Source organism: Lepisosteus oculatus, chromosome 27, assembly GCF_040954835.1.
Source record: "Lepisosteus oculatus isolate fLepOcu1 chromosome 27, fLepOcu1.hap2, whole genome shotgun sequence".
Taxonomy (NCBI): domain Eukaryota; kingdom Metazoa; phylum Chordata; class Actinopteri; order Semionotiformes; family Lepisosteidae; genus Lepisosteus; species Lepisosteus oculatus.
In genome coordinates this window covers 11,040,221-11,063,885 of record NC_090722.1, presented here as the reverse complement: position 1 = coordinate 11,063,885, position 23,665 = coordinate 11,040,221, and the positions used below count along the sequence as shown (strand labels likewise).

The following is a 23,665-nucleotide window of genomic DNA, read 5'->3' as shown; positions in this document are numbered from 1 at the left end:
ACTGTACTGTGCTTTCACCCTGATCACACTGTGATTTACTGCACTGTACTGTGCTTTCACCCTGATCTCACTGTTTTACTGCACTGGACTCTACTGTGCTTTTACCCTGATCTCACTGTTTTACTGCACTGTACTGTACTGTGCTTTTAGCCTGATCTCACTGTGATTTACTGCACTGTACTGTGCTTTTACCTTGATCACACTGTTTTACTGCACTGTACTGTACTGTGCTTTTACCCTGATCTCAGTGTGCTTTACTGTACTGGACTGTGCTCTTACCCTGATCTCAGTGTGCTTTACTGCACTGGACTGTCCTCTTACCCTGATCTCAGTGTGCTTTACTGCACTGGACTGTCCTCTTACCCTGATCTCAGTGTGCTTTACTGCACTGTGTGTTGGAACAAAATCAAGCAGGTGTGAGGGTCCCCAGAGGGCAGGAACCTGGACCCTGGTCTAATGTTACAGAGGGAATGAGAGTGTTGTGCCACTGAGGGACTGTGTTGTCACACTGCCCAGCATATACTGCCCTGAGGGTGGGAGAGGCTGCTGATATTAATGCTGTCACACTGTGTTCAGTATATACTGCCCAAAAAGTAGGATAGACTGTTGGTACTGATGATTTGACACTGTGTTCAGTGCATACTGCCTATTATTTAAAATCTTTCCTCTGCATTATTAGTTCAGTTCCTGAAAGCCGAAAGGTAAAAACGTTACAAACGTGATAAAGAAATTAACAAAGTTGGCACCTCTTCACAAAGATTTTAAATAAGGTTGCACTTCTGTCATTCTTCCCAGAGACAGATTTTGGCACCTCTCTGAAACAGGAAGCCATGATCGCGTCATATAGAGCTGTACCACAGTGTACACAGTACATAAAAGTTTTTAAAAAATAGCTTTTAAACTATAATAAACTGTTGTGTTACTTTCTAAAACCGGCGTCACTCCCCTCAGTCCCCACACCTTTTCACAACATTTAGTTAACGTTTACTTGGTAGTCCTGATGGCCACGGTCAGAGAGCTCGTACGGTCAGTGGCCGTCCGCTGGCCTTGCCGTGATCTGACCTCGGCTGTGCTCCTGGAGAAGAAGAGAACAGAATCGCAGTGGCGGAAATGAGGCAGCCCAGGATCTGTGGTTTCAGATTGTTATCTTCTCTTTAATTTGCTAAGCATGGGGGTCTGCAACCCTGTTCCTGTGGAGCTGGTTCTCATTGCAGCTCAACTCTGAACAACTTTTCTTAGTCAGTTTGTTGTTTAAATAGGCGGCAATAGAGCAGGAAGAAAGTCCAGATCTTTGCATGACATTTACAGAACCCTACAGGACTGAGGCTGTCATGGGCTGGGTTTGCAGACCTTTTACTTAGAAGCAGACCCACCCCAGGACACCCCCAGTCTAGTAGGCTCATCTCACCCCCCCTCACCACAATGCCACGCTGTAAAGAGGTGTCTCCTGGCTGTAGTCCTCAATCTTCTCTTCATTTGTATTTGTTACCTTACGACTGGTACCAGCTGGTAAGCCTTTCTTATTTTATTTTACAAGTGGTTGCCCTTGTATGTTTGGGCTGAGTGTGTGTGCAATACATTGTTACATTTTTTAAAGATTTCCTTTGTGTGTTAGCCTAAAGAGTGAGCCATTTTAGCTTGGTTATTCAGTTTTGTCCTATTCAGCGAGATTAACAAGCATAACAGAAATCTTCAGCATGTGACTGGGCAGTGGGAGAAAACTGTGAGGATGTAAAGAGGATAGACAGAGCTCCACATGGATACGTGCACAAGTACAGAGTTCCACACGGATACGTGCACAAGTATAGAGCTCCACTCTGACACGTGTGAGTCTCAAGGTGGAGCACAGGACCATGTTCCAGTGAGCCAGAAGCGCTAACCACACTCCTGTGCTCATTAAAATCCTTGTATAATCTGGGTGGCATATGGTTCTGCTCTTCCTGTAACAACACAGATCCACTATAGGACATCACCATGATGTTTAAACGCCATGCATGTTCTGCAGATACTTCACTGCTGGTATGAGTGGCGGGTTTCTCTGAGGAGCTGGAAACTGTGGTGTTTGATCACCGGTAGCTGGTGAGCTATGACGCATTTTGTACTGAAATATAGATAGTAATCTGGGGTGGATGAAAAACAAGGCCCACACAGCAGTGCACAGACCTCTGGCCAAAAGACCTGATAAAAAAAAATGTTTGGATTGTTTTTTTTTCTTTTGTTTTTCTCTTTGTGTTCCTAGATCCATGTGGTGGGCGTTCATTTCTTATGGTTTCTCCTGGTGTTTACACCCCTCTGCCACTTGGAGGTACAGCTCAGTGTTTCAAACAATAATCAGTGTGGTGTGACCTCCACAATAATCAGCAAGATGTGCATCCAGTCACAGTGAGCCTTCCTCCACCTACCCGTTTTCCTCGTCTGTTGCCAGGTGATTTCTTGTCGCACTCTGGACCGCAGTGTGCCAAGCTTGACGTCAGGGCTGGAGAGGTCTGGCACTTTGTCACTGTGTCTGTGATGCCGCAGTCGGGCAGCCCCCTCGCTCTCTGAGTCACACATCTGGGGTCAGCTAGCCAAGTGATAGCCGCCCCCCACTCCACTCTGCTTGTGTTGAGCATCGCTCAATAGGAGAAGTTTCCAATGACAATTTTAACAGCTGCTATTCCTGTATCTGTAGGTTGTAAGCTTCATATTATTCATTTGAAAAATAGTTTTTCATGATGCACAGAGTAGTCTGTTGTTATTGTGTAGCTGATACATTTATCATTCAAAAAGAATTTAGGATAGGGATGCCGATACCAGCTTGGGATATGCACAAATTGGGCTTGAGCTCAGGCTTGGAGCCCAAGACTATGGCTTCACATAGTGAAAGCCGTTGTTCATCTCTTTTAGAGCTTTTAGCTCTTGTCTGGTAATTGAATGTCTTTTTTTTTCCAATTACATCACAAAAATTAATTAAATAAGGAAATAAACCTTCTTAAATTAGAATAAAACCAGACAGATGAAAGACAGAAAAGGTTGGTCTACTGAGAAGTTCATGTCCAAACTTGCTGCACAGAGAGGCCGTGTCGTCTACTTGTGTCCTTTGCAACTATCCGTAACACAGGATAGAAGTGGACATAATTTTGTCCAAGTCTTTGTGAATGTCTTTTGCTTCTTCTACAGTGTTTCATAATCATCTTGTTTTTTTGTTATCATCTGTGATCTTGGTTAGTTTACTAGCAATTCTGGATTCTAATGTCAAAATTCTAATGTGGATCGTTGATACACATTAGCAAGAATAGTGTTCCTAATATAGATCCCTGAGGTACTCCAGTAATACCATTACTCCCAATTTAAGCATTCTCCTGTTTTCCATTCTTTTTTCTAACCTAAGGAAATTGTCTGAGACTGAGAGGAAAGTAGAATACTTAAGCAGCTCTTGGGGAACTCGTGTAGCTGCCTTCTTATACAAATGCACTGTTGTACTGAAAATGATACATGATATCGACTAACACTCTCTCAGGACGTACAGTAAAGCTACAACGTTTTGGAAATGGATCTCCAAACATCATGAGGGATTTTAGAAAACCCTTCCTAAATACGCTCGTCCCTGATCTTTCATCTCTTGTGGCTGGTCTCAGATGTACACAGCTTGGCCAGCTGTTTCACTGCCACATGTCAAGAAAACTTCCCAGGGCACTTCGACAGCTTTAAAACTATTCCACATTGACAGCGGTAGTTTTTTAGACTCTCAACACAAATTTATTTAATCCCATTTCCACTTACAGCTGCTGTGCTCCACTGCTGATGACATTAATGGCTTCTGGATGGTACCTTGTTTGTGGCGCCACTTGAAATAGACTTTTACAATTGTATTTTTCCTAAACCTCAAAACTGGAAATATGCATAGAATATTTTGAATCCACCAGTGCCAGTGGCTTGCTTTTACATCATTATAAAATATGGAATCATTGTTAAACATTCGCTTTCAGTTCTTTTAGTCAAAACTTTGATCAAATAATTATTTTCAATTAGATTTTTTAATGCAGCCTTCTGCTCCTCAACCTTTTCAGCTGTCAAGTTAAAGGAGTCTGAATGGCAGGATATTGGGAGAATGGAGGGTTCAGTGACATCACTGAGAGCTGATCTGGATTGAAACTGGACTGTGGTTTGGGCAGTGTCAGCTCGGCTTCACTGGGATACCAGGACCAGGGACACAGGAGGGGTTGACTTTGAGAGAATTCAGGACAGAAAGCACGGTCGTGGACTGCGTAACTGCAGTTCACGTTGTAGGACAGCTGCTCTTAGCCCTCACTGCAGCCTGCACCCCTTTGCTTCTCTCACCCCTTATCAAAAATCATTCAAGCAATTTGTGTTTTCAATCATATACCTTCTTAAAAAAAATCGGCACATCTTGCACTGTCAGAGCATCTCGCAGCCCCACAGTGTGCGGCACCACTGATGTAGCGACTTTCAAGAAAACCGCTGGGCGAGATTGTTGGCTTGGACAGTGAGCCAGATGTGATGACGACCCCCGACACCCCACTCCGTTAGTGACCTCCCTTTTATTCTTGTGCTCTTCTGCACAGCCAGGGGGCAGTTTGCGCCGAGGTCTGATCTTACACCGGGGTGGAAATCACCCTTCACACTTACTGGCGCAGATCTTGCTGTGAAGTCTGTTTTTTTCCAAATAACTCCTCCTCCCTGCTTGTATCTTGTCATTTGTTTTTTTTAAGTGGTCACTCGCCTTCAATAACACCACCTTTGCGAGCGGCTGCATCTCTTTTCAGAGGCATTGCAGCCTGCAGAGTCTTCTGACCACATGCAGCTGTGCGTCCCTGACCGTCACCAGAAAGGCGCCGTGCAGGGGGTAAGGGGAAAGGAGATGAGCAGCTAGCAACAAACACGGAGGGAAAGAGGTCACAAGTAGGTGTTTTTGTGTAGAAAAATCAAACATCAGTTTTAGTATTCTTTTTACACATTCTTACTTTCCCACTATTTTGTTTTTTAAATGATGTTATAACTATTACATTTTACATTGCATTGTAACTTGCACATTTTCGGACAGGAAAGGGACCTGTCGAGAGCTGAGACCCGTCTAGAATGGAGTCCTGGAAAACCACACATAACAGGTTAGATGAGAATTTTCTGAATTTCTTAATTTGTCATAAAAATGAGTGTAAACAGCATATAATAATCCAATTATAACAATTAATGTGCGTTCCTGTAAAATTAATTACCACTTAGGAAATGTTACCAATGGGAGGAGCCATTCAGCCCACCTGGCCTGTTGGGTGGTACGCATTGAATTGATCCTTGGATCACGTACGGTCGGGTCTTGAAACAGGCTGGAGTTCTGCCCCCGTCAGGGCCATGCTGAGCCAGAGCCTAAACTGGCCAACAGTAGTTGTTGTACCCATTGGGAATGGTCCCCTCATGGGTGTGGGTGTGGCCAACAGCGTCGTACCCACACACACGGGGGTACCACTCCCAAATGGGCAAGGACCCAGTGGCGCCAGGGAAGTGAGTGTGGCAGCCGCCAGCAGAGCGCCACCTGTCTTTCGGTAGCAGTAATGCAAGCCTGCCGCCCTCTTTTCTGCAGTATTGGTATCCTGAAAGAGGAGCGAGAACAGTTCACAGCGGAAGAAGTCAGAGCCAGGAGTCACCACTTGGAATGTCTTGTTCTTCCGGGTGGCCCTTGGTGTTGCAGTGACGGGCAAGAGAGGAGACGCGGATTCAAACCAAGGAAAGTGTTGGATGTGACATTCGTGTAGGCAGGGCTGGAAAATGCATACAAAAGTGGAACAATCATAGAATAAGCATTAATGAGGATATATGAAAATAACAGAGACATGATTAGCTATGGAAAAAGAAAATGAAATGGCAAGAATCTCAGCCACCAGAGCTGAGTAGGTAGATAACAGCCTTTTTCCATGATTCTCTTTATTGAAAGACTAATTTTATCTTAAATGCAAATCTAGACTGATCCTAACTGTATGTTTATCATGTTATTTCTCGCTTGCATTAAAAGCATTCTCGTTCTTGAATACATAATAGCCAGCTTATTCACTGAAACTGTTATTGTTTGTCAAGCCATTGAGATTTGTCAATGATGCCTTTCCTGAGGTCTGACCTTTCTCTCTGAGAACATTGCATGTGGTAGTTGAGCAGCTGTTGTGAATTAACTCTTACTGCTGGCATTCTTTAAGTACATCTTACAGGACCTGAAAAACACCAGCCAAGTCATCCCGCGAGGAGTGTTACCCATCCTCTTGTGAATTTTTGGACACAGGCATGGCTGTTATGCAAAACCTGACATTTGTATCTGGGGTTTCCCAGAGATCCCTGGGCCAGTCAGATCGAACAGCAGTCCGCCTACAGCCTGAATACTGTTCCTCTGCAACTTTCTGTGGCTCAGCTCAGACAGGGGTACCCCACCGTTCCAGCCTGTCAAGACACTGTACTCTCTGATGAACTGTTCTGAAAACGCTTGATAACCCGCCTCACAGCGGCTGTGCTTACCAACACACACGACCGTGTGGGAACTGCATGACTGGACAGGGCCATTCCGCCCCTCGGAGTTTGCCAGAACTAAGGCTTTAGTAATAATGGCTCTAACACTGAAGTCAAAATGATCAATATTAGGAAACGATCCTCAAATCGCTGAGTCAGTTTACCATCTTTTGTTTTCCCCAGAAAATGTGGATAACTCATCGTGTTCTGCAGCAGTATAGATATGCACTTCCCCTTTTTGGTTTCCATGAAATCCAGGTGCATCTCCAAGGTCCCCTGCCCAGTCTAAATGATAACTTCAGGGCCCTGAAGGCCGGCTGCAAAGCTTACAGGCTGGGAAGTGTCTCCCTGTTTTTACGGGAGTTACTGGCCACACGCGCTGGGAATGCAGCGTGTTGCTCGGGCATGGGGTATGATCTCTGGTCCAGTCCAGAGTGGCATCACTGCGAACAGCACACATCTCTTTCCCCTCCTCCAGCTGGAGTCGAGCGATTTACAACATGGCTTTCGCTCTGCCCTTCCACCCCCAGGTTGACACCCAGAGCTAGCCCCCTTTTGTAGTTTCAGAAGTGCTTTTAAAATTTTGCTCTCCCTCTGTTGCCTTTTTTTTAAAGCTGTTGCTTTTGCTTTCCGAGGAGGTGACTGCGGTTGTGCCTTCCTACCTGTGACATTACAGAAAACACAAATGCCTCGCGGAGCTGGACAAATAAGATGAAACATGTGAAAGAAAAAAAGTTGTGTGATGGCAGACCTACAGCTCCAGTTCAAAGACAGGGGGCTGTGTGAGTGGCTGTGGTTTAGACAGTGCTCTCTGAAAGACGAAGTGCGCTGCGCACTCCTCCTAACCACACGACGCCCCATGACCTTTGTGCACCTGAGTACCATGGGTGTTGCGATCAGAGCCCCAGTCACGGCCTGGCCAAGTGTCCACTCCTTCACGAAGAGGCGTCAATGGGCGCAGACTTTTTCCATCCCGGTTCTCTCTTATCTGATCTCCATGCAGCCGATGAGTAATGTCATCCTGTGGTCTCGGGGAGCTGTACTGGTGCTTGGAGTTGATATATGGGTTTATATAGCTATTTTTTTCTTGTTTCGTTTTCACTGCTGGATTTCTTGCTTGCTATTTTTTATTTAAAGGAACTTAAATGAAATGTTAATACTTGAAACTGGGACTTGATACAAGGTTTTTATATTAAAAACATTTTCCCGCTTGGGAAAGGAATGAAAACATCTCCTTACATTGGAGTAAATGCAAGACGATGTACTGTAGTCACAACCAAGCTGTCTGTTGGAAAGCTGTCTTTTCTGAACTGCAGAAGAGGAGTTACATTTATGAGTTGTGTGAGCCTGATTAGTGGGATGTTGTTGGGATGTACATTTTTGCTGCTGTTGGTAGTGTTTCCCCTTGAAAAGCCAGATCTAGAAACTTCGCCACAGGCTTCAACAGCATCACTAAGAACCTAAGAGAGGAGGCCATTCAGCCCTTCAAGCCTGATTCATAATTAGTACTTGGTGCCAGAATCTCATCCACCCTTCTCGTGAAAGACGTCAGGGTCTCTGCTTCAACAACATGGCATTCAGTCACAGCTTCCTCTTGTGCCCCCTGGTTAATTTTTCAGAGTTCATTCTGTCGAAACCCGCTGGTTTGACTTTATCAGTGCCTTGGAGGGGTTTGAATATTTGTGTCAGGTCACCTACGATGGAATGAGGCATATTATTTTTGGACTGGTTGATCAATTTGTTTACTGTCTGGTTTTCCTAATAAAATACCACTTATTAAAAATGGAAATGTGTTTAATATCTGAATGATTTCACGCTCAATATCAAGCGAAGACCCACCAGAGGCACTCTTGTGCAGCTCTCTGCCCCATTCGGGCCAGAGGTCAGCCTCTGATACAGCTGTAATATACTGTATATATATATATAAATGCTTACTTATGGTTGCGTTTGAATGTGCACAAATATTAAACATCATAATAATGGTGATGATGATGCTTTGAATTGATGAAGTTTGAAATCTACAGAGATCCTCAGTGTCCAGGCCTGAGCTCCTGCAGGCGATCTGTAAGAAAACAACAGGAGCTCTGAGACATTCGGGCCTTGCGGCAAAAAAAAATCCCTTCTGAGCTCCTTTTAAGAAATGTACTGAAAGCCTCGTCACAGGAGAGCAGTCACAAGTGACCCCAGACGTGTTTGTGCGTGTTTGTGATGATCGGAATCACGCAAGGCTCCCTGTTCTGCTTAGTCACATTTATTTTTTTCTTTTGTCACAGCCTGTTAAATGTCAGACCAAACCGAGAGATACTGCCAAGATGTAGAACGCTTACAAGAACGCAGACAGCGTGAGGTGAAACCGGTGAGCACTCTGTGATTTGTGCATTGTGGAGTCCGTGGTGAGTGACAGAGGCGTCTGTGCTGGGTACACATGTGCGCTTGGAAGTTTGCCTCTAAGCCTTAGAAAGTGTCGCAACATGAATATTTCTGTTCTCATGTGTAGTGCTTGATAGGTATTACTCATGATAATTGACAAACTGATAAACTTATTGATCAACGTTTCTCAGTCTATTGTACAGTAGCATATGACTAAATGATGTGAATGTACATTAAAATAATTTACATACTGTAATAATTACAGTAATTTGTATAGTCGTAACACACATACTCTATACTAAATATACTTATCAAACAAGCTATTAACAATCAGTTATATGTAATAAACTATGTCAGTCACAAATGAGAACAAACTCTTTCCTAATACCCAAACAATTCATCATTAGCAGACTTTTCTACAACTGGTATTGCATGTAATAAATTAGAAGTTACAGTTTAGAAATGGAACCTGCAACTACTAATCAGAAATGCACATCTGTATTGGTATTTATTTATACAGTTTATAGACGTGAGGAGGGGTTCATCTTGAACTTGCTCCCTGTATCTGAAGTAGGGTTATTGACTAATTTGAGCAGTTCAGCCAGTGGGAGCTTATTTAGCTACCAGTGTGCTGAGTGTGCGCCTCGCCGCAGCCTGGCTTCATGCTGAAGGGGGGGGGATGCAGATAGCAGAGTCAGAAGGAGAGTGTCCTGCTGTGTGCTCTCTGGAGTGCCTTGGGGGAGGCTCCTGCCGGCTCTGTGAGGTAAGCGCTCCAAGCTCCTGCCGGCTCTGTGAGGCGTGTGGAGGCTGTGCCCTCTCTGCACTGTGAAATCTCCTCGGGGGAATTCAGCTGTGGTTTCACATTCCTCCTGCTATGGTTTTAACAGGTCCTTGTCAGGACTTCACCGTGCCTAACCAATTAATCAGTCATCAAATCACCCGAGCAACAGTGGCACATGTTTATACAAAACTAGGCTCTTTTTTGGTTTAGTTTTCAGTTGTTCAGTCTAACCATCACACTACAAAAGGGAGCTTTGATTGGAAGACTTACAGAATTACACCTTTCTTAATTCTGTGGGTCATGCAACAACATAATTGCCAGAATTATGAGAGGCAAGACCCAAACTGTCAATTATTGGTGTCTTGAGGATTAGACCAGTGCTGTCCCAGAAGAGGAGGGTGTCCAGCGTCCTGCCCTTTCAGATCCCTCTGAAGTCAAACGGTCTGATTGCTGCTGTGTTGCAGTCTATAGTTCATATCGGTATTCATAAGCCCTCCTTTAAGGGGACAAAACATACTGAGGAGCACAAAAAGATGTCTTGTTCTGCTGATCTGTTAATGTTAATGCTTTCAGGGTTATTGATTTCTTTTTTTGATTTGTTTTTTGTTTATTTTTTGTACCAACTCCTGCAGTCTCCAAACCTGTGCATTGATAAACCAAACCAGCTTTCTTGTTTTGACTGTTGTGTGGTATTTGATTAATGCAATCTTCCTTTTCTGTCAATTCTCTGTCGCATGGCTGTGACAGTTAAATTTCATGTGGCCAGAATGATAAGTAGTGGAAAAAGATGTTCATAATCAATCTATCCTTTTCATTTTTTTCTCAGCTCTCTCGTAATTGTACAGTAAGTTGAAGAAGTCAGTCTTCTTTTTGATGAAGGTGTTGGAGCAATGGCTTGAAAACCCTTTTCTCTTTGTTCCCTTTTCCCTTAATGTCCACTGTTTCATTTCTTATTTCATCTCTTTTTGTTCTCTTCTCAGTTTTCCGTGCTGTTTCCGGACCTCGCCCCTGCCTGGTGTCTCAGCGTGGGGAATCGGGCGTGTCACTTTTTACTGCAGAAGATCACCTTCTTCGTGCCAGCTTGTGAGTTACAAATGCCTAATGTCTGCTTTGTAAGAGTAAAGCGTATGTGAAGCATTTTATTACTGAACACGCGCGATATATACTAACAAAGCCTTTGTACTTTTCTTCACCTTGATGTAGAAAGTGTTGAACAGCTTGCACATGCCATGTAACCCAAATGTACCTGCACATGCCTAAAATAATGTGTTACTGATAACATCTGCATCATAGCAGCATCTCGGCGCTCCTCACCAGTTCACACTTATTTTTTACTCGTCCGTGGGCTTGTAAGAACTCTGCTTTGATCTTTTTTTTTCGTGTCCCAGCATTTCTTCTTAAATATCCTTTTCAAATTTCAAATTGTATACACGATTCGATCACGAAATCAAGTAATTTTTCTCTCTTTACCCGGGCGTGTCACCACTCAGCTGATTAATTTACGTGGCTGATGGTTTTCTCCAAAGCCACTTGTGCCAGTTTATACCACAGGGCACTTTTGAGTGAAGTTCAGCAGCTCTGCCCCTCCCAGGGTTGGAACTCGCAACCCTTGAAGTTCTTTCTAACCATTCCGGCACACTGCTGTCAGTGCATAAATGCTATTGCTGTAACCTTTATTACCAGGAAGAGTCCATGGAAACCACATTTTCCCATAGAAAACAAATTTGGACCCCCAGGTGAGTGTTCCTTTCCTGTCCTGGGTTCCTGGGACACTCACCATCCCCACCCAGTCTTCCCTCCACTGGAAAATACATGTTCCATGTCACCCCTGGAGACCTATTTGCACTATCACGCCTAGAGGGGCATTTTACTGGCATAGTCTGGGTGTAGAACCTCGGGGGTACAGCAGCATTTCCCCACCCAGGATTTGAACCCCAACCTTCAAGTTGCTAAGTAGCTTCAAGGCTATGAAGCACAGCCTGCAGTGTTGCACAGCATGTTAAAAATGTTAGTCTTTGATAGGATCTGTTGTACAGTATAATGAAGCCCTTAATTCGAGCAGCACTCTGTCCGTAACTGTTATTACACATGGTTATTGATCATCATATATTTAACCATCAGAAGCAGAAAGGATCATTGAGCTGCTTTGGTGAATCAGTGAACATTAAAGCGCCAATAATAGGATGTTTTAGATATTAGAAGAACTGGCAAACAATGATCACACTTCTCTTGAATCAGTCCAAGAAGAGCAAGCAGATGTATTCCAGGGCTGAAGGGAGTGTCCTCCGCTGACAGCCTGAAAGAACTGAGCCTTTTCAGTCGGGTAAAGAAGGCTGTGGGGGGACCTGATACAAGTATTCAAAATCCTCAAATGTGCTGAAATACACTGAGTCAACTTGACTTCTTCACAATGGACCGTGAAACATAGCTGAGAGAACACGAGTGAAAAACTACAAGGAAGCGCACTTTAAACTGAGAGGCTTTTCTTCAGACAGATGGGTTGTGAGGGTATGGAACGAGCTATCACCCCATGTAGATCACACTGCCGTCAAGAAACAGCTGGATGAGATCCTCCAATCAAGTAGCAGCTAACTACCAGAAGAGCTACGACCCATCTCTTTCCCTGTGCTGAATGATCTCTTCCCATTTGTGACTGGTCTTGTGTAAAAAATACCCCTTTGTATTTTTTGCAGCGTCAAACCAAAAGCATCTCCACTCAAAAACTGAACATGAACACCTCTCTGTGCATCTGTGTAGTTGTTTCGGTCACACCTCATCTGGGATGAGGCTCTGTCGTTTCCTCCTTAAGAAACTCCGCGGTAATCTTTCTGCTCTGCTGACCCCTGATTTTTTCATTGAAACGAGAGAAGTCCCCTGACTTCGGGGTGCCCTGGCGGCCTGGTCGCTCACTGCCAGCCGCGCGTATTTAAATGCTTTCGATCAGCACCCTGTGCGAGGGGGTCTGGCTTCGGTTGGAGGGCCTTTCGAACTCCTTGGTGTCATCGGAGGGACTGGAGGAAGCACCTGCCAGGTGTCGTCTCTGGAATTTAGAAGAGCTGTGGGCGGATCAAGCCGAGCTCTGGGGGAGATGATTCAGAACCCAGTTTCACATTTTAGCCGTTTGTTTTGCTTCAGCCTGACACCGGCGAAGGTGTATTACCAGATTTATATCGCAATGAAATGCTGATTGTCTGGTGAGTCGCAATTCCGCGTTGTATTTCCATGTATGGTATTATTAGCTACCTGACAGCTTCACTGCCCGAAATAGGTGGGAGGGGACCTTTCTATGGACATGGAGGACATGTTTTTAAAAAAGAGATATTTTTGGAACAGATTGTTAATTGTTTGATTATTGATTTACTGATTTATTAATGTGACTTTGTGGCTGTGAGATCTCAAGATAAGGTCTGTGTCCAAGTGCAAGAGCTTGTGGGTGGTTTCTCTCCTTCTGCATAAGAATCAAATACATCACGATGGGTTAAGTGTCACATTCAATCACACTAAATCACTGTGGTATAGATATCATTTTCAGCTGACACATAAAAGACACATACTGTACATGATATAGATATTGTAGATGATAACAGTACACAACATTGCGTTTCAGTACAATTGACCTTCTTACCCTTTGAGTAAATATTTATGGATGCTTTATTTAAAGGTGAAAGCTCTTCTGTATTTTGTACATCAGATTTGTAAGCTGAGCTGCTGTGTAAAAGACTTCTTAAGTCTTGAGCCTTGACGTGTGTTACGGGCATCAATAATTTCCTGTGTTTCCGCCTATTGTGACAACAGCTCAAAATACAGCTTAGCTGGGGTGAGGAGACACCAAGCTCGTCATTTAGCAAAATCTTTAATTCACACTGATCAGAATCTTCAAATAATTTGTCACGGCATCACCAAGGAAACTGAGAAGCCAATGTAAAGTTGTAAAGAAGATCATCCACATTTACCAATCGGGTCAAATTGAGTCATTGCCAGAAGCTCCTTGTCATTAACGTCATTTGTTCCTCTGTGCACATCCGCAAAGCTGAAAGGCTACAAAATGCAGCCCTTTCAGGAGCAACAACTTGTCTTATCGAAATGTCTAAAATGAGAGGATCGTCATAGATTTGTGTATCTACCCAAAGGATGATCAACACTGAGTGAAAGGAGTCGAACTGTGAAGAAAGTCTTTTGCATAGCCGTGTATGGTGTACAAGAGTTGAATTTTACAGTCCCGTTTAAACATATTTTGCCCAGAATGCAGCATTTTAAGAAGCACCCACTAATTTTAGACAGTATTTTGTATTTCAGAATATCCATTTTGGACTGTAGGTCAAAAACCATTTTAATACTCATAATTCCCCAATTACTAGCACAGACATGACAGCTGCTTATAAATAGTGATCTTGTGTTTTAGAGTTAGCGTTCAGTGTTAAATTGGTATCTTTTTGTATGGTGTTTTTTTTTTTTGCAAGTTGTTTCATTATGAATGCCTTTTAGATGATTCTTCACAGATTTACCCTTTCCTCTTTTCAGCATCTTTAAAAAAAGATTCTTCTTTATCATGGACAAGTGATATAGGAGTGTTAATACCTGCAGATTATTTTTTTAGTCAGAAAATGTAGCTTTAGATAGGAGGGGAGGTTAGATTTCCCCCTTAAGCTGGAAGACATTCATGTGCAGCTTAAGTATCTTAGCTTTTAAATACTAACTTATAACAAGTTAAATATTATTGATCAATTAACATAATAATAGATACAGATAAGAGTTCTGGCAGTGAAATACTAAAAAGTATTTTGTTTTGCAGTTTTCAGGTGGCTATCCACCTTGTGTTAATATAACATGTTAATTTGCACTCTCCTAGCTATATTTTTGTTTGACCTAACTTTTTAAAAATAGTCTGCTTTTCTTGCATCAGATGTAAAACTCCTCAAATTAATTTAGTCCTTGACACAAAAAAAAAATCCTCAGAACGCACTTTTGTATCATTTAACAGAATTTCTGTTTTCCTCGGTCTCCCCAGGCGAAAGCGTGCCAGCCTTCGCCCGCGCCGCTGTGTGTGCTGACGGAAGGGCCCGCCGGCCAATCCCAGCCGGGCTTCGCACCCCCCGGCGCACCAATCAGGCGCGCTGGGGCGGGGAGCGGCTGTCTCCGCGGTGGCCGGAGTGTCACTTTACCTAAGCGGCGCCCCGGGGAGATCAATGTCATTTGCAGCCGAGCCGCGGTGCGCGTCTGTCTTGTGCACAGGATGGAGAGCGGGCGCAGCGCGTCATGAGGAGGTGAGTGCAGCGATCCCTGCTAGAGCCTCTTGCCCCTCTCTCTCTCTCTCTGCGGCGTGACCCTGTCTTCTGCCACGAGAATTCATTGTGCTCTTCCTTTTCTCTGGTGGTGCAGTTCTTGCATGGGGCTTGAGTCACACACACACACACTGTTCACACAAATCAACTGCTTTCTTTTCTGACTTTATCCCTTCTTCCCCTCTGCCCTCTTCAGTTCAGCGAGAATGGCATTTTCACTCCTGGAGGTGTAAATACTTATTAATTTCTTCCGTGTGACACGAAAATGCGGGGATGTGTCATTGAAGTAATGTTTCCCCCTTTGGTGTGACCCAACAGCATTTACATTTCAAAGCCTGAGACGGTACAGAGCCCCAGTACTGCCTTCACTTGTCCTTGTAGGTACTGTACTGTGATTTCAGGCTGTGAATGATGCATAACAAGTTAGGTGGTTAGAGTTCATCGCTCTCAAAAAGAAATGGAATCGGACTTTGGCAGAACTCATAGACAAGATCAGTGTAATTATGTGGTCGGATTTATTACAGATTTCAGTTGTTGTAGGAACTGCTGATCATGTCACCGATGCACTGAGCATATGATTGTTATAGCAGTGTAGTTAGTATTTTTAATAATACAGAATTAATAACTAGAAATAAATTCAGGGGATACATCACAGCTGGACACTGGAACTTATTCCGTGACGATACTGTAGGTAAGTTATTAACCTGTTATTTAATTTCTTTTGTGAGCAATTTCGTTGAGAGGCAGCTCAGTCTTGTAATACATTCATACCTATACAGCAAAACAGCATATCTGGTGCCCAATGTTTAATTTTGTCTGAACATCCTGTTTCTGAAGCAGGATGGTTTGCTGATTGATTTCACAATAGATTGTCTTATAAAAAGTGCTAATCAGTCAGTCATCCAGTGGTCAGCTAAAATATTCTACAACATTAACTCATGCACCATACAAAATGCCACGCCACTATGTGTTTGATTGTGTATGTGCGTGCACAGAGCTAGGAAAATTGATTTTATTTTTTTATCCTCCTCTAGTTTGTACATTTTCAGTTGTTACACTGGTGCAGGTTTAGTCAGATAGTGACTCCTTTCTGTGCTTAAAAAGGTGATCATCTCTGTGCTGTCCAGATTTGCGCAGTGCGTGTGATGATCTCTCCTTTACTTATTTTCTGCACGTTTGTGTGTTCCTAGTTGTAAAATAGTGGTTAACTTAGTTGGTAAGTAGTAATGACTTGAGCATGGTGTGTTCATACAGGAGAAAGTGCATATGAGTTCTTAGAAAATGGGGATGCTATCTTTGGCAGTCGGTATTAGTTTTTATATTAAAATGATGTAGCTTGGAAACGATGAAGGCGCAGTTCCATGTTTTACTTTCTTTTATTTTAACACGTTCTGTTGAAATATGTGTATTTTTGTGTAACATTTTATTCCTAAATTCCGATCAAAAGCATTGCGCCTATCAAGTTTGCGGTGAGATGATTTATCAACGAAAGAGCTGTAATTGTAAAAAAAAAATCCACATTGCTTGTCGAGATCATACAGTAAATGCGTGTATTTTAGTTTTTAAAAAGCCAAGAATTATACATTTCTGATTTTTTTTAGAGAATTTGATTTAATATTCATTCTTAAAGTTTTTATGCTCTTCTGTTAGTCGGTAGTATTGCAGTTCCTGCTTTTATAATGAACAGCAAAACAAAATTGTGTGCCGGCTCAGCGGAGCTAACCGCGTATCCTTCACTTCAAATAACTCGAACCAGGACTGCAGGCCGTAAAGCCCTTTTCAAACACATCAAAAGATCAAAGCCCTTTACATTTCGAAACCCATTGCTTTGTTATGTTATTATTGCTGTTGTCGTGCCTTTCGCCGAAGGAGCTTGTACAACGGAGGAGGAACAGTGCAAAAGCAGGCAGGATCTTATTTTTTTAACTTGTGTTTCCACATGTTACAGTAAAATGTGACTTTTTTTCGCCCATGAGAATGCAAAGAATCGGAAATTAAGACATTGGCCGTCTTCACAAAAATCGCCATAAATGTGTTCTCATCATTAACTTCACCTTCCCTTGTCAATGTGTCAAGGGTACGAGTGTCGATATCGACACTTGTACTGCTGCATAGCCAATGGCTGATTCTAAATTACTGGCCAGCTTGATACATTTTATATACTTAAGTGCTCCGAAAGTAACTTTTTGGAGTTTCTTTTAATCGCTTGTCTTAATTGTTTTATTCTTTTTGTCTTTCTAATATGCCTCAAAATTATGTAAAACAGCACAATTTTGTGTTGACTTGTGATATTACTGGCGTGAATTTGTGATAATTTGCGATTTCAGTAAACAATGAGATGTAAGCTATTTCAGTTAATCTCGTGAAGATATTATTTCTACAAACGTGAATCCTTTCCATTGGTGTCCAGTTTGCTAGTGCATGAGAATTCTGGGCACAGGGCAATAGTTGCCATTTTATTTCTTAATGTATCTCAGATATAGATTTGGAATCCCTGAAGTCAGAATACAATCGAAACCTTTTGGTCATGAGCTCTGACCATCTTTAGAGCAGTGTGTGCATTAACAGTGTTAGTTCATGCTTAATAAGCGTTAAACAGTTTCTGAATAAATGATATAATATGATAAAGAACATTAGCGACATGCTGTACGTTACTTGGTAGTATCAGTACTGTTTGCAAGTAGTAGTTGCAAATGATTACTCATCTGTAACATTCGCAGAGATGTCAGTTGAAAGGCTTTTGCAGACTGTGTTGTGTCTCTTAGGTCGTAGTGATGCAAAGTGATCTACATGTAACACCTAATGTAACAGCATTTTCCAGGAGATTGTTTCAGTGCTGAGCTGCGTCTATCTTATGACTGTAATACATTATTATAAAGCATGGCCAACTGTTCGCGTTGAAATCTGAAACTGGTGTCACAGTTGTTTCTGAGCATTTCCCCCTGCAGGTAGCAAAGAAGCCATAGTTTTTATTTCAATTCTGCTATAGATTACTGATTTGCCAGTGGTTGCCATGTTTTCAGGATTGATACTTCATGTCCTGCTAATGTCTAACTTTGTCGATAGAGCTGCTTCCAATCCATACAGCCAGCGCAGTGTTCGTGTGCGGGGATGTTCTGGTTTATTCATTCATGAGATGAAAATCTCATGCACAGTATGAACGATTTCTATAACAGCTTGCTTCCAAGGTAACAGTCACTCAATTAATCATTTTGATAATCAGGTTGTCATTTTGCATTCTATTTAAAAAAAAATACACTGCACTTTCTCTGTCTTGATGCATTATTCTGAATCTCACAATGCAATATTCCAGGAGCCTTCATATAAGACTGAATTAATTTCTGTCTTATCATAATGGGGTGGCATGGTGGCGAAAAGGTTACCATTGCTGTCTCACAACATTGGGTTCAATTCCAGACCTGAGGTGCTGTCTGGGTGGAGTCTGTATGCTCTCTCCGTGTTCGTGTAGGTTTCCCCCAGGTGCTCCAGTTTCCTTCCACAGTCCAAAGACATGCTGGTGGGAAAACTGGCTTCTGGGATTATCGGCCCTGGTGTGAGTCTGTGTGTGTCCTGTGACCGACTGGCGTCCTGTCCAAGGTGTAGCCTGCCTTGAGTTGGCCAGGATAGGTTCCGGATCCCTGAATCGGATAAAGTGGTCAGAAAATGGATTCATTATTTTATTTAAACTGCGTGACAGATAACACACTGAGTTTACGGGCCATATTCCACACTCCAAACCTCCCAGACAGTTCAGGTGCCGTTTTCCACATCTCTTTCTGTGGGGATTCGGCCTTCATTGTGTGCACTGTTTATTTGTCTGTATCTTAAAACAGGTCAACGTCCTGTAACTTACAGTAGTAAGATATAAGAAATAGGTGCGGGTGATGAGGATCCCAGGACATTGTGCAGAAACTGCATCTTGTACAGATAAGATTCTGTGTGCCCGAGCTGTGCTTTGAACATTAAACAGCACAGGGAGGTGACCAGTGGAGGAGTCTAAAATAAAGTTGTGCTGCTCTTGGTTTTAAAAGCAGAGTACTTTTTTATGTGCTGTTAATAATGCATTTGTACTCTCTGACACTTTCCAAAGATGAAAAAATGCGTGAAGAGCCTGTAAAAGAGTCCAACCGCATGAGATTGAAGACTTCAAAGTTTGTTTTCAGGTTGTAGATTCTGTTTCAAGATAAGGACAGTTTTGTCAGGAAATGAGAGCGAAATTGATTTTTTTCTATGTCCTAGATACAGGATAAAAAAAGACAGAAATAAAACCTTTTTTTAAAAGAGGAAAACCAGTTCAGTGACTCGGGTCAGGGCGGGTAGTCGGGAGTGAAACCTGCCTCTGTCGTCGGCAGAACAATATTTACCACACTGATGATATAGGGAGGCCTGTTTTTTACAGTGTTATCTCTAGCCGGAGCACAGCCTGCCTGGGTCCTCAAGGGCCTCCTGAGCACATCCGTAGCTTTCCCAAGTCTTTGAAAAAAGAGGTGTGGGTCTACAGAAGGTCCATTTGTCCAGCAATGAGATCTTCCAGGACAGGAGCCGGAGCCGTGAGTCCAGTCCACAGCCACAGGCCTGTGTGTTTCTCCCCAGAGCCCTGAGCAAGCCCTGGTTCTGGTCAGGCTGCAGGGGGAATGCTCTGTATCCCCAAGAATCTCAGCTAGATGCATCAGACACAGTGTCGTATCTTGTCGCATAGTACATTTACTACAGTGTCTGTATCTTTATTTAATATTGTTAAAACTCAGCTCCAGCAACCCAGCTGTCTCCGGCTGTGTCCCAGAGGAGCTGGCATAAAGAATTTTAAAACAGAGTCTTCGACAAACACTCATGTTTCTATCGCAGTTCAGTAACGCGAAGCAAAATGGCATGGCTGTGGATTCGACAGGCACCTTTTTAAGTACAAAACGTGTTAAAACTACATTAAGTCAACAAAATACAAATGAAAACATACTGAACCATAACAACAGAATAAACTAGGATAGAGAAGGTCTACAATAAAAAACAAGAACATAGGAAAGAAAGGGAAATAGAATAAAGAGGAATAAGGGAAACAGTCTGTTCAGGGATTCAGGGTCAGTAATAAGTGGTCGGGAGAACATTCCATCCAGTATTAAAATAATTAATGAATGATATCCAAATATCCTCAAATAGACACAGATTTCTGTATCTCTAGTCTAAAAGTAAAACATTTTCAAACTCTCTTGATGTCTGTTGTGAAAGGGATCATTTTTTTGTCCTTCCAATTTTGTAATATAACGTTTTTGCCTCTGGTGCGTGACAGGAGTCGAAGTTTGGATGTGTATTTGCAGATTTGACAGATTTTGAGTTTGCCGAGGTCCCCGGTAAGGTGAAGCGGAACGCACTGACCAGGGAGGCCCGAACCGTCGGGCATCTCTGTGATCAGGATCGAGCCCATTTCGCTTTCATCACCTTTCTCTGTTCTGCTCTTTCCTGAAGCTGTTGTGAGGCGCTAGCGGCAAAAATAACGACTGAGAAACATATTTGGGAGCTGAAACCGCAGTGTTAATTCCTGAGTTTCATCTAGCAAGAGGTACAGAGTATTTCCTAGGCCTTTTCTTAATACTTTTTTAGAGCTTAATAGGTGTACTGCAGCTGTTTAACATGAGTTTGCCAATAAAAACAATTTAGCTGCAAGAAATTACAGTGCATTTTTCATGTAAACTAGTCCAAAACAGTTGAGTTCCACATAGAGTATACAGTATATAATCAGTCTGCTCTGCTTTGCAAATCTGCATTTACTCTTTTCTCTCAGACCTGAGTCATTCTTTATGCAGTTCTGTAGTGATCTAATGATATTTTAGTCATTTTGTTTTATGTGAATGTTTATCCTGTTAGGTCTGTATTTTGTAGTATTAATAGCAGCCTTTTCAGCTTTGTGGATGTGTGCAGAGCAACACATGACATTAATGATGAATCACTAGATCAGATCGGTAAGTGTGGATTCGCAGCTGCAACAGTTCGTATTGGCTGCTCTTGTACAGTTTCCTCTGTGTTGCTGTGACAAAGATTCTGATCAGTGTGAATTGAAGAGGACGAGCGAGCCTGGCTTCTTCTCACCCCAGCTGATCTGTATTTATCACAGCTGTCACAATAGGCGGAAATGCTGGAGGAGATTGGCGATGCCCGAAGTATTTATTGCAACTTCATTTGTCCTGTGTTGTACAGACTTTTGCACAGCAGTGCATGTGTGTGCATATTTTGTGTTTCAGTGGTCAGGGCTCTGGGCCCGTGTACATCATATGAGATGGAACGGGTTCAAGCCTGCTGTAATGTGCCTGCTGCTGCACGTTCTGGTTTCGTAGCTTGTAAAAGAAGTGAGAAACCCTCGATGTCGCTTGGGTTTTTGAAATTCGCGTTATGTCAGACTCTGAAGCACTGTGTGATGTGAGGGGCTATACTCAGAAAATATTTCCAACCACACTGGTGACGCCTGCTTATTTTCCTTTCATGTTTAAATTAAAAATAATCATCGTACAGTTGTGAAGTGTTGCATTATTCCTTCGGGAGTCGATTTTAAATTTCCCAGCAGGTTGTGTGGGCTTGCCTCGAAACCGCTTTTTAAAAGAGTTCAATGTTTCCCCATGTAAGAGGATTCCCAAGGGATTGCAGCATAGAATGTTTCCATTTTTCTCCCAGGAGAACGATATTTCTGCCACCCCTTTCATGAGTATTCCACTGTATTGTGCTGTGCTTTGGTCTGTCTCTGTCACAGGGACGTCGCACAGTAAGTAATTTGAGCATTGTATGTTAAGAATAGAGAAACAAGCAGCTTTGGGTAACACTTAAGCATAAGTCTGAAAATTCACATAGGAACCTGTACAACAGGAAGAGGACAGGAACACAGTGTCAGTATCTACCAAGGCTGGAGGAGAGCCTCAAATCAGTCAGCTACTGGCAACCAAACCAGCTCCATGGCACAAAAAGTTTTCTCTCGTTTATAACCCTTCTTATTTGTATTAACTGCATCCTTATTAACTGTTAACAAGTCAGATGTCTGTCATTTTTACATACCTGATTTTTTGCTGCTTCCGTGTTAACTGTGATTGTCATGCACTTATTCTGTGATTTGTACCCTTCAAGGGGTTCAGAATTCATGCATTGCCCATTGCAAGTAGGCATGGCCCATTTTTCAGACCTGTTTATTAATTGCTATGACAAAATGTACAGTTTAATGGTTTATTTTTTTAGATTTTGAATTTGAAATACTGTTTTTCAAGCATGGATCCGGCTTCCTCCCATCTTTCAAAGGTGTGCTAGTTAGGATAGGTGTCTCTGGGAGGTCAGTGGTGTGTTGGTGCACCCTGCTGGCTCCATCTGCAGAAAAATCTGCTTATTCAAAATGTATTATGGGCACAGAGAGTTTTGAGAAACAGTTGTTAGAAGTAAGGAAAAAAAATCGTGATGCTGTTTTTGTCTTGATGCTACAGAACAATGAACCATTGGAAATTTACAAATGTGCAATTTGTTAAACCGAAACTGAACTGTGGTCTCAGAAGTCCAGTGGTATACCCGAGTTACCAATGTGCTAATTGCATTTCCATAAGAAAAAAACATGTCATCAGCAAGAACAATTGCACATCTTTGCAAAGAGCATCTTTCTTTAGTTGAAAGCAGGTTGCGTGGTTGCTTCTCACAGTGACGCAGAAATAGGATTTTTTTAAGCTGTTGATATCTTTTTATTGATTTTGTTGTACTGTTACATGAGAGAAAGCAGAGAAAAGTGAGTCAGATATGCTTGAAAATGAGTACGAAATTTACGTTGATAGACTGAGAAATAGATAACAAGACTGACAGACACACTCCTTGACACAAGAGTGCCAGTCATACACTGATCAACACAGGACTGAAAGATACAAACTGATAAAAAGACTGACACTAGACTGACAGATTGTGCCTGTTCCCTGAACCACACTCTCTCCCTGCTCTGCACTGAGCTGTAGTCAACACCTTACGCACTGCCCCCATGTTGTGTCAGCCCTCGATTCCCCTGTGGTCATGTATCCGGGCGCGCTGAAGTTTCATCCTTCACTCTCCACATCCCCCGTCTTCACCGCTGGCCTGGTGAGCTGTCTGCGTTTCCCCGGAACCTGCATTGCCACAGCTCGGAGAAACCCACGGGTGTGTGTGATCTCTCTTTGGCAGTATGACCTGTGTGTGGTGAACCCTTGTGCTGAATTATTAGTATTATTCTTGTGGGCGATCGATTTAGCGTTGTGAGTGAGAGAACTTAGCGGACCTCAGTGCACATTTTCTGATTTCTGTCTGGTCTGTTCTCTGGAATTTCCGCGCTGGGATGTACGGTGTGCATGCAGCGCGTTGTGTCCATCCAATTTAGCACACTACGGTACTCATTTTCTCACTTTCATATCACCCTTGCCCTGTGTATCAAAAATGCCCCCACTTACAGCTCAAAACACAAAATTTTATTTTCTGTGATCTCAGTCTGATAGCTTATCTGTAGAAATGGGACGTCTGTACCTTTACTCTAGCATTTAGAAGAAAAACGAATCTGCTTGTAGCAGATTCTAAGCCGTGATTACGTGGAAGAAGATGAACCCAAGATCCTGAGACCATAGGAGAAAAGTTTGCAAGGCAGAGTGAGTGATGGGGGGGAGAGGTTGGGGGGCTTGACCAGGACAGAGGAGAAGAGTGATCAGCATGATTGACGGTGACTGGATTTGTCACTTTCACAAGGTCAGACTTTTTCTGTTCTGGGGAC

At 42.8% G+C, this 23,665-nt stretch overlaps 1 protein-coding gene and 1 long non-coding RNA gene across 3 annotated transcripts in view; both read left to right on the top strand.

The window, feature by feature from the left end:
- Nucleotides 1-649: 649 nt before the first annotated feature.
- LOC138225370 (uncharacterized) lies at nt 650-8,251 on the top strand. The gene is made up of 3 exons (XR_011183861.1): nt 650-4,902; nt 5,045-5,108; nt 5,579-8,251. It is a non-coding gene; the product is annotated as an uncharacterized lncRNA (long non-coding RNA).
- A 489-nt stretch (nt 8,252-8,740) lies between these two features.
- The window catches only part of zbtb32 (zinc finger and BTB domain containing 32), a 38,141-nt gene continuing 23,216 nt past the window's right edge, over nt 8,741-23,665 (top strand). For both annotated transcript variants that reach the window (XM_015368858.2, XM_069185335.1), the window contains exons 1-3: nt 8,741-8,845; nt 10,621-10,723; nt 14,649-14,904. The gene's annotated coding sequence lies outside the window, so the exon portion shown is untranslated. The remainder of the gene's footprint in view (nt 8,846-10,620; nt 10,724-14,648; nt 14,905-23,665) is intronic.